Below are 12896 nucleotides of genomic sequence, written 5' to 3'. Positions count from 1 at the left end.
AAACTGCACACCGAGAAAGCCAAGGCTTTCCTGGTCAAGGCACAAAGGGAGCATTATGAGAATAATGAAACCTGTTCCTCCTATTTCTTCAATCAGGTCCGAGGAGCCCAGAAAAAGAGGGTGATCCACAGCCTGAGACGGGGAGATGGAGAGGAAGTGCTGGACGAGAGCGACAAAGTAGAAGCGGCCACCGCTTTCTACAAGGAGCTCTTTTCAGAAAAGCAGATGGAGGTGGAGGCAGGCGATGCTTTTCTGGAGGGGCTCAAGGCACGAGTACCGGAGGAAGTGAGGGAGGACTTGGAGGGTCCGATCACGGCCGAGGAGCTGAAGGCGGCGCTCTTGTCCATGGAGAATGGCAAGGTGCCGGGGCCGGACGGACTCCCCAAGGAATTCTACACCTGCTTCTGGGACACCCTGGCGGCAGATCTGGTGGAAGTGGCGCAGGAAATCTTCCGCCGGGGGAAACTCGGAGACACCATGAGGGAGGGCGTCATCTCCCTGCTCTTCAAGGGAGGAGACGCCGCCGACCTCAAAAACTGGAGGCCGATCACGATGCTCTGCGTGGACGTAAAGATCCTGTCCAAGCTCCTGACCGGCAGACTGAGAACCGCCCTCCCCCACATCATCCACAGCGACCAGACGTGCGGGGTGGAGGGGCGATCCGCCAGCTGGAACCTCCAGCTGACCAGAGACGCCATCGCCTGGGCCGAGGACCGGAACGTGCCCATGATGGTGGTCAGCCTGGACCAGGAGAAAGCCTTCGACAGAGTGAACCACAGCTATGTGTTCAGGGTGCTGGAACGCTTCGGTTTCGGAGAGAGTTTCAGCCGCTGGATTCGGATTCTGTACTCTGACGTGGGCAGCAGAGTGAACGTGAACGGAAACCTGGGGGATTTCATTCCCCAGGAATCCGGAGTACGACAGGGCTGCCCCCTTTCACCCCTTCTCTATGTTCTCTTCACAGAGCCCTTAGCAGAGGCGGTGAGACGGGACCCTGTCATCGACGGCCTGGAGATACCGGGAGGCGCGGGGGAAACCCTGAAGATCTCCCAGTACGCCGACGACACGACGCTGTTCCTGAGGTCGGACAGGGGGTTGAGGAGGGCCCTGCAGGTCATGGAGCAATACTCCAGAGCCTCGGGGTCGAAGCTCAACCGCCGAAAGAGCAAACTGAAGTTCTTCGGGCCCTGGAAGCACAGGACGACGGCGCCGGAGGGTCTCGAGCTCTGCACGGAGCCCCTCAGAATACTGGGGGTTTCCTTCCAGAGCCAGGACAACGAGACCAACAACTGGACTGAGAGGATCGCCAAGGTGAACGCGAAGCTGGGTCTGTGGAAAACGCGGTCGCTATCCTACACAGGGAAAGTGATGGTGCTGAAAGCAGACGTCCTGCCGGCTTTGGTTTACCTGGCGGTGGTGTACCCGCTGCCGGCCAGACTCAGACGAGCGCTGCAAGGGATGATCTTCGGCTTCGTCTGGGGCGGCAAGTACGAGTACATCACGAGAAACCGGATGTGTCAACCGGTCGAGGAAGGGAGTCGAGATGTCCCACATTTTCCCCTGAAACTCGACTGCATCTTTTTCTGCAACCTCTGTCGGGCGCTGCGGGAGCCCATCGGCCACAAGTACCAGTACTTTGTCAGGCTGTGGCTCTCCATCCCGATGAGGCACTTGGTCCAGTGGTCAAACACTGGGCCCAAGGCAGAGAGGCGACCGAAGTTCTACACCCACGCTGTCAAGTGGAGCAGGAGGTACGAGGCCACGAGACAGCCGGAGCTCTGCACTAACCACAGAGCTCTGTACAAAGAGGTGAGGGGGCATCTGGTCGCCGACGAAAGGCTGCAAGTTCCCAGACAAGTCTGGGAAAGAACGCAGCCGAAAGAACTGGACAATCAACTAAAGGACCTCAACTGGATGGCCGTACACAAGAGACTGGCCACCAGAGAGGTTCTCTACAGACACTCGCTTACCAGGAATCCGCATTGCCCCTGGGACACGTGTTTCGTCGAGGAGACTCAGGAGCACGTGTTCTGGAGCTGCCCCTTCGCCAAGGCGGTGTGGGGCAGAATGGACAACACCATGCAACTCCTGGAGACGGGTGCGGTGCTCAGTTACCAGTACATTCTGCTGGGGCTGGCACCTACCGGAGTGGACAAGGGGACGCAGTTCCTGATGTGGCTGCTGCTGTCCCTCACAAAGAAAGGCCTGTGGGACGTGAGGAACAATCTCATCCGGCACAACATCGAGTGGGGAGCGAGGGAGCTGGAGGAGAGGATCCTGGCGAACCTCAGGAGGAGGATGAAGCGCGACGTTGCCAAATGGGGTTTCCCCACGGCAAAGGAGCGCTGGAAAGGACTATGGACCCTGTACAGGGATTAATGTTTGACAGCAAGTGGTAGGGTTTGGAGCGACTCTCATAATAGCGCAAATCCGCCCACCCTTGCAACGATTGATAACGGACAATCACCGCCGTTCTGCCGTGGTTTTTTTGGAGAATTAATGTGTGAGATGTGTACTTTTGTGATGTTTTTTTTCTGATTAAAGTATATTTTATAAGAAAAAAAAAGGGCCTTGTTCAGGGGCCCAACAGAGTAGGATGAATCTGCCAGCCACGCGATTTGAACCAGCAACCTTCCAGCCACAGTGCCACCACTCCGCCCACATAAATGATAAACAGGACCTCTTTTACTTCAAAATTATACCAAATCATAACAATTCACAAATTACTGCACTGAAACCTTTGTAGAAGGGAATTGTAGAAATAATTCTGAAATTAAGTAAGAAAAAAGTATTTTGTACTGTACATTCGCTGTCTTCTGTTTGACAAGGCAGTGCCAATTTTTAGCCAGGCAACCCAATATGTTAGTTTCTACTAAAATACCTCCAGCAGTCTACTTGTCTAGCTTGAAAATGTGTCACGTTAACTGTTGGCTAATACATGGATCTGACGGACTCAAAACCAAATGAAATACTATATATTATATTATTATGCATATTACGTATGCATATTACGTATTATTATAGTGTCCTGATTTTGAGCACAGAACTTCTGGCTTGAGATCGTTTTTCCTGCTCTTTCTTTTTGTGCTTCAGAAACGATTATAATTGATTTCAAGCCTTTCAACAGCACTTTCAGCTGTAATAGCTGATACCAATGCTGTACTAATACATTGCTGCATGCACCAGAAAAATCCTGTGTCTCAAACCTCAGATAAAAATCATTCATTAGCTTTAGCCAGTTCATCTATTTGCACGCATGCATTTCCTTAAATTCATATTTGGGACAGATTTCATTGTTTCCTACAACCTCCTGGGGTTTACTGTTTGAAAGTCCCTCTCCATTAACTCCTTGTTTTGTCTCCTTGCTTTACTGACTTTTTGTTTCAACTCTTTGTGCACTGCTTTAATTGCACTTGATCCTGGAATTAAAAGCCTTTTACGGTTAGTGCAGCCTTTCACAACCTTTGTTAAATACAGTGTATTGTTTGGAAATACTGTCATGTCTTTTGAGTGGTATGACATTGATGTGAGTGTGTATACACGTGTGTGCCAAGCGATGGACTAGTGTCCTGTCTGGAGTGTACCCTGCCTTGTGCCTGCTGCTTGCAAGGATAGGCTCTGGCTACCCCACAACCCTGAAATAGATAAAGAGGTTAGAAAACTGATGGATGGATGAATATGTAAGACATGTGAAAGACTGTATTAAGAATTACCCATATAATCAATGTCCTTATCATTGACAAAGAAGGGGATTAAATGTATTAAGGGAAGAAAGATCTATATTCATGAATAAAAAAGATGTATTTGTAGTGTTCAAATCCAACCCAGAAATCAGTGACTTTATAGAAGGAGTTCAACAGAGGCAGCTTTATTCACTCTCCGGAGAGGAAGAATCTTAGCCACAGAGTCCCATGTTCATGTCCAGAGTCCCAACAATTAACAGAATCCAAAAGCAGACACAACTGCTTATGTCTGCCTTTTTTACATCACAAAGCTGTTGTTTTAACAAACGGCTGTTCACAGATGTTTCCCATTAACTGTTATAATAGCTCAAGCAACCCAGTTGAGTGCATCCTGTTCTCTACCACTGAGTTCCACTCCCTTTTGTTCATTCTTTCCTGTTTTATCATGTACTTCCTGATAGTACTTTTCTTATTATTGTTAGAGTGCTGAGCTTTTGTGAGTTCAAGGTTAGGTTTTCAGCCTGCACACCCCAAGCCTTTCAGTCCTGTTAACCAACTTACAACAGCCCAGGCAGGTTACCTACGAGTATCCACATGCATATCAGCAGAGCTCTCTGATCCGAAGTTTTGGGTAATTTGCTCTCCTGTTACAGTCTCAGCTGTCCCCTGTTGGAAGGACCTGAGCTTGTGACTTTGTTTAGGTCTGATACTATTTCTTCAACCTCATTCTAGCACTGGTGGTGTAGATGAGGAGTTACTGGTTAAACCCTAGATCTTCTTCCCTAACTACTGTAAAATTACTGAATAATTGAATTGTAATTACACTTTATAAAAGCACTGAAGGTCCTGCAGTGGCAACTACCCAGTGTCTCACTAAATGTGCCAAGAGTTATACAAACCAAACATCACAGGGTCAGCCAACCTCCATATTGTTCCTTCTTCCGGATTGAAAACACAGGCCTCGGGCATGTACGGTCATAAGAATCCTCCCTCAGTTTGGAACTTCTACTTACTGGCATGTGTAAGGTATGGTATCTTTAAAGGGTCTCATGCTGACTTAGGGGGTAAGACAAAACACAAGACAACACTGAACACAATATGCAACTCGGAGGCAGGCCAGCTGCTACTGCAGCTGCTAGGTGTGATTTGTCCCAGGCCCAGTGAACATCTCTTCTCATTGCAGGGTGCAGAAGGGTTATGGAGCCACACAGAAATTCCATTTTACTGTGATGTTTAAGGTTTTCTAAGAAAAGTGCTTGTACAATCGATGGAAATTTTCAAATAAATGTGCTAAAGAAATAAACGAAAAAAGTAATTTATTCCTTTATCATATTGGCTAGCTAATGTTCTGTCCTTGTTAGTTAGATCAACGAAATGCTGTGGTGTTACTTTTTGTCAATAAAAAAAAAAGTATTTTTGTTTACAAAGATGATTACAAGGAATGTGGACCAGGGTAATACTTTGAGTTTACAGCTTGTCCAAGGTCATTCATTATTATTACTATTAGTAATATCTTCGGTAAAGGCTTTGATGCATAAAATATTTCTGCATAATTAAAATATTTATGATAAAGGTGTAGCGGCGAGGCTTAATAATAAGGCAGAATTAAGTGTTTCTGAGCTTCCCAAATGAGGCCCCATTTCTCTGTTCATCTCTGTGGTGCAGCCACAGAGAGACCATTAGTGCAGGGTGATTTAAGGTCCTAGGACAGCTCCCAAAGGGGGATGCACTTAGCTAAGCCTGGCTATCATGATCAATGGTCATCCATTGGCGCCTATCTGTCTAGGGAGTGCCAGTTGGACATCTGGACTGCATTCCTAAGTGTCAGGAGTAAGTGACTCATATCTCACCTTGATCAACCAATCAGGGACTGGTAGGGCCGAGTAACCCACGTGGGACTCTGATGCCCATGGAACTTTCAGCCAATCAATGAGCTGAAGTTCCTCCAGGTAAAAACAGGCAACACGGAGATTCAGAAGAGGAAATTCAGAAGGGATTCAGGAGAATTCTGTGGACTGTTCTAAAGGGAATTCAAAGGAGAATTCCAGGGCAGGACGGCCCAGGAGCAGAAAGCTCCCAAGGGCAGGACATTCTCGCAGCGCGCCTCCTGACCATCCTGAGACTCAGCCCGGACAACCACGGAACGGCCAGTGTGTCCGAGTGCCAGAACTTTCCTTTGTTCTAAGAGTCTAGAGTGGAGGTTGCCAGAGAGTAACCAGCAGCAGGTCGGAACTGTGGACAGCTGAATCACTATTCAGAACTAGTCTTCATCAGGAACGAACCGGTCCTCTTCCTGACTTGCTGGGACCCACAGTCATCTTTTCTCCTGTGCACAAACTTTGCTAATTAAAGCCAACATTAACTAGCCGGTCAGTGAGCATCTGCAGCGCACCGTCGCAAGCCGCACAGCACAGCCTGGCACGGAGCCAGAGAGCGCGGATTGGACAGAAACAAGCCTGCAGCTGATTCTTTGTGCCCGCAGGAGATATGAATCTCCAGAGATTGGATGAGTATTCAACTTCACTGCATTACTGCTCGAGAATTCAATTGTTATCCCAACCAGTTGATATCAATTTAATTCCTAAGAGTTATGTACTTGTTTTGAGTATCTAATGTAGAAGTTATAACCAAGTTCATTTACGAAACGGTCTTAATGAATGATATACTGAACGTATGTCCTCTTGATGTGTAACACTTCGTAACTGATTGAATATATACCTTTTGTATTCTGATAACCCTCTCGATAAGATCTGTTAGGTTTATATGCATGTTCTATGTATTAATAAATGTATCCTCTTGTATTAGTACCTGTGTGTGTGCGTTGTTTGAGTTATGTCGCATGGTTGGATTCTAAAGCCATTAAAAGAATCAACTTTGTGATTTACTGCTACAATTAATAATTGTCTCAGTAAATGCCCAAACCCTACAGAACTGGTGCCTTCAGAGAGCCACTATGATTACATATTTGGCGTTCCTGAGCCGGTTTTCTTACAAAGGTAGGTTGTGTACTTTTGCCCAACTGAGCAGTCTTGCTTTCATAAAATATACCAACTCTTTAATGACTGATGATTAACATTCTGTAATACACAGTTAAATTTAAAAGCTCAAATGCTGTACATGAGAGGTTAAGCTTTATTGGCTCCTCCTGGCTGTTTTGCAAGGTGATTATGGATACTATTAACATAATCTCATTTACATATGGTATTTTCCAGTATGACATCAAATGACGCGTTACACCGTGTCATACTGCGTTTTGATGTGACACGCCCACCGCATTGTACCGTAGCGTACCCCACGTGTTTTGAATGGCTGCATCTGTACGAATACAAACAAGAGTAGACACAAGTAACAGGGTACAAAAGAACACAGAGGCTGATACAATACGTCTGGGCAAGGTAATGGCTAAACAAGGATAAACACACAAGCAAACAAAAGGTTACAGAGAACACAAGCCAACAAACCAACAAAGCCGAAGCTATAAGAAAACACACACGAACGAAGCGAAGCCGAAGCAAAAACTAAAAGCGAAACGAAACCAAAGCTGAGCGAGACCGAAGTCAAATGGAAGGCCCCTTCCTTCTGAAAACCTCCATGTTATATACTGCATAAGATGAGTTCTGATTGGCCGAGAAGCTGATTGATGATGATGTAATACGGAAACAATGGTGTAATGATGGACCAATGGGGGAGGGAGAACAATCAAGATCAGAAGTGTGGAACGTAACAACAAAAACACGCACCCCCACCCATTAAAACAAACATCTAATGTTTGTTAAAGTGAGAAAAAACAATAGGCTATACCTTACCCCCTGCCAGGTCATTTCTTAAAATAAGACTAATGCCTTTAACAGGTAATGAAGGTCGTACACCAACTCTAACAAATCCAGTAACTAAATCACATTGCAAATGTACACGGTGTAAAGGCACTTTCATAAAACCCATTTCAATGCCTTGAACCGAATACACTGGGACGTAACATACAGTTTTAGTGGTGTTGAGATGCAAGTTGTTAGTGATACACCACGTTGTGAGGCAATCCACTTCTTTTCTGTACCGGCTCTCATTGCCGTTTGTGATTAGGCCTATAAGAGTGGTGTCATCTAAGTAATTGAGAATCAGGCATTCAAATGTTTTCATTATCACTGATGTTAGCGCGACGGGTCTATAGTCAGTAAGGCGGGTTATTTTATCTTTTTTTGGAACAGGAACAATAACAGAAGATTTGAAGCAGTCTGGCACTGTGCACTGGGACAATGATTGATTGACAATATCTGGGAAGACAGGAGCAAGATGGCCAGCACAGTGTTTTAGTGTGGCTGGAGATACGCAGTCAGGCCCTGTTGCCTTTTTACAGTTTTACTTTTTGAATATCCTTAATACATCCTGTTATTTGATTAAAGGGACATTCTCAAGACTTGTAAAAGGAGTTAAGTCTTCCTGAGAGATTGAGTGTGAGTGGGTGTGGCACTGCAGTCGAGTGGGGGACAATGTTTCGTCTCGAGACCGCCATGGACAAGGTTATTAGAGATCCTTTCTGTTTCAAATCTGCTGTAAAATGTGTTGAGGTTGTCTGGTACAAACTGATCAAGATGTACCTGAGGGGATCTCCAAATGTAATTTGTTACAGTTTGGAGACCTTTCCAGACAAATAAACAGTCTTTGTTAGCAAATTGTTGTTCCAATTTGTCCTTGTAATTCCTTTTAGCAGAACTGAGCTTGTTTCTAGCCTGTTTGTAGCGGTTCCTATCCCCTCTTTTGTGAGCTGCTTCCTTTGCCTTTTGATGGACTCTCAATTCTTTTGGAAACCATGGCTTTGCATTGTTGTAATTTTTGTGGGAATGCAAACCTCCTCACAGAAACTAATGTATAATGTTACAGTGTCCGTAAGTTCACTAATGTTGCCACAAGCACACATACATCCTAGTCTGTTAAGTCCAAACAATCTCTGAGCTCCTCAATTGCAGCAGTAGTCCAGGTGCGTACAGATATTGGGTTTTGTTGTTTTAAGTTTTTTTTCCTTCACCGTTCTTAAGTTGTGTTGTTTGTATTGTAGAAACCAAGAGATTCGAACCTGAAGTGTCTGTTCATCAAGACAGGCTTTATTGTATGCATACAAGGAACAACACATTGAGGCTTATTGTTGTATTGCTCAAAGGAGATTTGGCTCTAAACAGATTATATATACTTTTCTCTGCACCCTCCCCCTCCTGTCTTTGAGGTAGCTTTCTCAAGAAGCTCCAGGACTCAGAAAACACTTAAACTTTCCGTCCCCATCAGGAGTTTAGTACAGAAGATGGGAGTTCAGTACAGGGAGGGAGAAGCATCTGTGCTAAAGCAAGCGTGAAGGTTAGAGTTTAGTATTTGAATTCAGCAGGAGTTCACAGCTCCTACCATTATATGGGTACAGAGTAACATACAGATTCTGCTAGCTGACTCCTTCAATCCCCTCTTGGAAAATAGGAACATAGCTACCATTTTCTACACAAACGAGGAGCCTTGACTTCATTTCATACTTGTGTACTATCCTAACATTAGTATTGGAGGTCATGCAGTGATTAAACCATTGATAGATGTGTGTTATAACAATTATACATACAAACAACACTACTCCGAAAAACAAATATTGAACCATAGCTCGACCCCAGGCCCCAAACACAGACCTCAGCAATGCTGTAAGTCCACTCTCTTGATAAAAGTTATGATATTTCTGTCCTTCATCATATATATGTTGGGCCAAGTCTGAGATGTGCCAGAGTTGTCAGGTATATAAGTACAACACTCTGCACCAATTACTGCACAAGTGCCACCTTGGGCAGCTAATAAGCAGTCCAAAGCTAACCTATTTTACATTGCTACTGTCCTAAGTGCTACCATTTCATCATTTATTGCTTTTAGTCCAGAAGAGGTAGAATTTGCCAATTTCTCCAGGGTAGAAGCCATCTGCACTAGATCTCGGTTTAAGAACTCCAGTGCACAGACTGGAGTGTGTTCAAAGATGCAGCCTCCAATGGATCCCACACCGATATTGACATGTATACATCAGCAGTCACTAGCTACATCAGCAAATGTGCTGATCATGTGGTGAGTGTTAAAAAGATACGCAAACTCCCGAATCAAAAACCTTGGATGAACACTGAGATTCGCTCCCTGCTTAAAGCCCGTGATGCAGCCTTCAAATCTGGTAATGAGAAAGAATTGAGAGTGACAAGGAAAAAATTAAGAGCTGGCATAAAATCTGCCAAGAAACAGTACAAATCCCAGATAGAACACCACTACAACACCAACGCTAAACCTCCACGCATGTGGCAAGACATAAATACAATCACAAGCTACAAGAGCAAAACAAGCCCTGTAAGCGCTACTGACCCCTCTCTTCCAAACAAGCTTAACACCTTCTACGCATGCTTCAAAGCTCAAAATCCTGAACCAACCACCTGGACCACTGACTCCCCTGCCACCCCACCCCCCACACTATCCAAGCTAGATGTGTGGAAATCACTAAGTAGAGTGAACACACATAAAGCTGCTGGACCTGATGGTATCCCTGGCCTGGTACTCAGAACATGTGCCTGGCAGATAGCTGATGTCTGTACTGACATTTTCAACCTGTCCTTGGCCCAGGCCACTGTACCTAGCTGCTTCAAGATGACCACCATCGTGCCAGTACTGAAAAAATCAGCCCCCACATGCCTGAACAACTACCGCCCTATTGCACTCATCCCGATCATAATGAAGTGCTTTGAAAAACTACTTATTCCACACATTAAAGCCAGAATTCCAAAAACACTGGACCCTCTCCACTTTGCCTATCGCACAAACCGCTCCACAGAGGATGCAATCTCTATAGCTTTACACACCACACTAACCCACCTGGATAAAAGGAACACCTATACAAGAACACCTATACACCTATACAAAAATGACTTTAGCTCAGGATTTAACACCATCATACCCATAAAACTTTCTACCAAACTCAGGGCTCTAGGTTTAGATACAACCCTCTGCAGCTGGATCCTAGACCTTCCTCACCAGCAGACCCCAGACTGTCAGGATTTGCAACCTCACCTCCAGCACACTCACCCTTAACACCGGTGCCCCTCAAGGCTGTGTGCTCAGCCCACTGCTTTACTCCCTGTTCACTCACGACTGTACTGCCAAGTTCAGCACAAACACTATCATCATAGTTGTGGACCTGATCACTGACAATGATGAGACTGCCTACAGGGAGGAGATAAAACAACTTGCAGACTGGTGCCGAACCAACAACTTATGTCTCAACATCAGCAAAACCAAAGTGCTGATTGTTGACTTCAGGAGACTAGGAAAAGCCCATTCCCCATCTACATTGAAGACTCTGCGGTGGAGATGGTGAATAACTTCAAATTCCTAGGTGTTCACATCTCTAAGGACCTTACATGGACACTGAACACCTCCAGTCTCATCAAGAAGGCACAACAGAGGCTGTACTTCCTGAGAAGGCTGAAGAAAATACACCTACATCCACAGATCCTCACCAACTTCTACAGATGTATGGTGGAGAGCATACTGACCAGCTGAATCACAGTCTGGTAGGGCAACTGCACCACGTCCGACTGTAAGGCACTACAGCGGGTGGTCAAAACTGCCCAACACATCATTGGCAGTGCCTTACCATCCATCCAGGAAATATACAACACCAGGAGTCTGAAAAAAGCCACCAAAATTATGTCTGACCCCACTCACCCCAGTCATAACTTGTTTGTTCCTCTACCATCTGGCAGAAGGTTCCGGTCACTCCAGTCGCACACAACTAGACTCCAAATTAGCTTCTTCCCCAGAGCTGTCAAGTTGGTGACGCCCCCACTCCCTCCCACCATATTATGATCTCTCCTAACGTCTTCCTGTACCCACAATGACTGTACTCCTACACCAATACACACACATGTAAGCCGAAATTGTACTGTCCCCTCGATAGCCCAGTAAAACTGTACCGGTCGTAATAATTTTTAATATTTATTAATAAACCATACTATTTTTAACTATACTATTTTTGCACTGTTCCAAGAATTACCTTGCACTGTTTTTGTCCTGTTATATTTTCTCTGCGGAATTTTGCAGTTTTGATAACTTGATTACATTTATGAATGATTATGATTATTTATGTTATGTTATTACATGTTACTGTTATTGCTATTGTGTTACTATCTATTGTCTTATCTTCTGTCCTATTTATATGCTGCACCTGAGTGACTAATGAGAAACACTTTTCATTATACTATGCACCTGTGTAAGTTTAATGACAATAAAGTTGAATTGAAGAAACTGAAGAAAAGTACTATACCTAGATAACATTCCCAGTCTGTGAATTTCCTTTGAGGTCTGTGGTTGGGCCCAAAAGGGCTGTGAGGCTGAACCCGAACATGGGGAACTACATATCCTTAATAACACGATCCACCCCAATTAGTTGGTAACAATGGATATGCACATTTCTCACAAATAAAATATGTTCCGTTAGGCACTCCCAATCCTGCAGAAAATAAAAAGGCTGCACTAAAATTAGGAATGCTATTATCCAACCCTGGGATCTGAAGAGTAGAATTTGAGAGACCAATATAGGAGATGAGATTGCATTTACTCCACCCCATTATGCAGTGACCTTCATGATTCTCAAAACAAACCCCCCCTTCCGATTACCACTTATATCGAGTGATATATGGGGGATTCCGACTTAAGTTGCATTGTGGCCCACAAAGACCCAGTAAAACTGGTGGGTACTAACCCTCATTCCCTAAAATACTCCAAGGTAGTGCAGTTTACAGTAGTATCGTTATAGCCACCATACTTGGTCATGTTAAAATCCCCTATACGGTCTCTCCATATGATCATACCTATAACTTCTTCAAGGTGCCACAGGACACCCCCCATGGGGAGTCCCCCTTGCACATATTTTGGTAGTGCACTGAATAGCCAACACGTGGTTTGGTTTGTCTTTTCAGCTGTCAGATAAGACCGGGCCAAAACGATGTTAACCTCATGTTCCCCTTTATAAGACTGGTGCTCATGTACATTCTGAATACAGATACACAATATGAAAACAGATAACAAAATCAAAATAGTCTTCATGTTGTGGACTCTTCCTGGGCACGTCGACAGAAGGAGGTGTGAATCCACCAGTCCTTCCCCTGGACTTTGACAGCGGGGTCTGTTGTCAACAACACTTGGTACGATCCCTCC

General features: G+C 45.0%; 1 protein-coding gene across 1 annotated transcript in view; it reads right to left on the bottom strand.

The window, feature by feature from the left end:
- LOC148815769 (uncharacterized) overlaps positions 1-12896 on the bottom strand; it is a 148329-nt gene that overhangs the window by 105595 nt on the left and 29838 nt on the right. The window lies entirely within an intron of this gene.

The sequence above is a fragment of the Atractosteus spatula genome, chromosome 24 (genome assembly GCF_055471065.1).
Source record: "Atractosteus spatula isolate fAtrSpa1 chromosome 24, fAtrSpa1.hap1, whole genome shotgun sequence".
NCBI lineage: Eukaryota > Metazoa > Chordata > Actinopteri > Semionotiformes > Lepisosteidae > Atractosteus > Atractosteus spatula.
The sequence above is the reverse complement of the archived record's forward strand: the minus strand, read 5'-3'. Positions and strand labels throughout refer to the sequence as shown.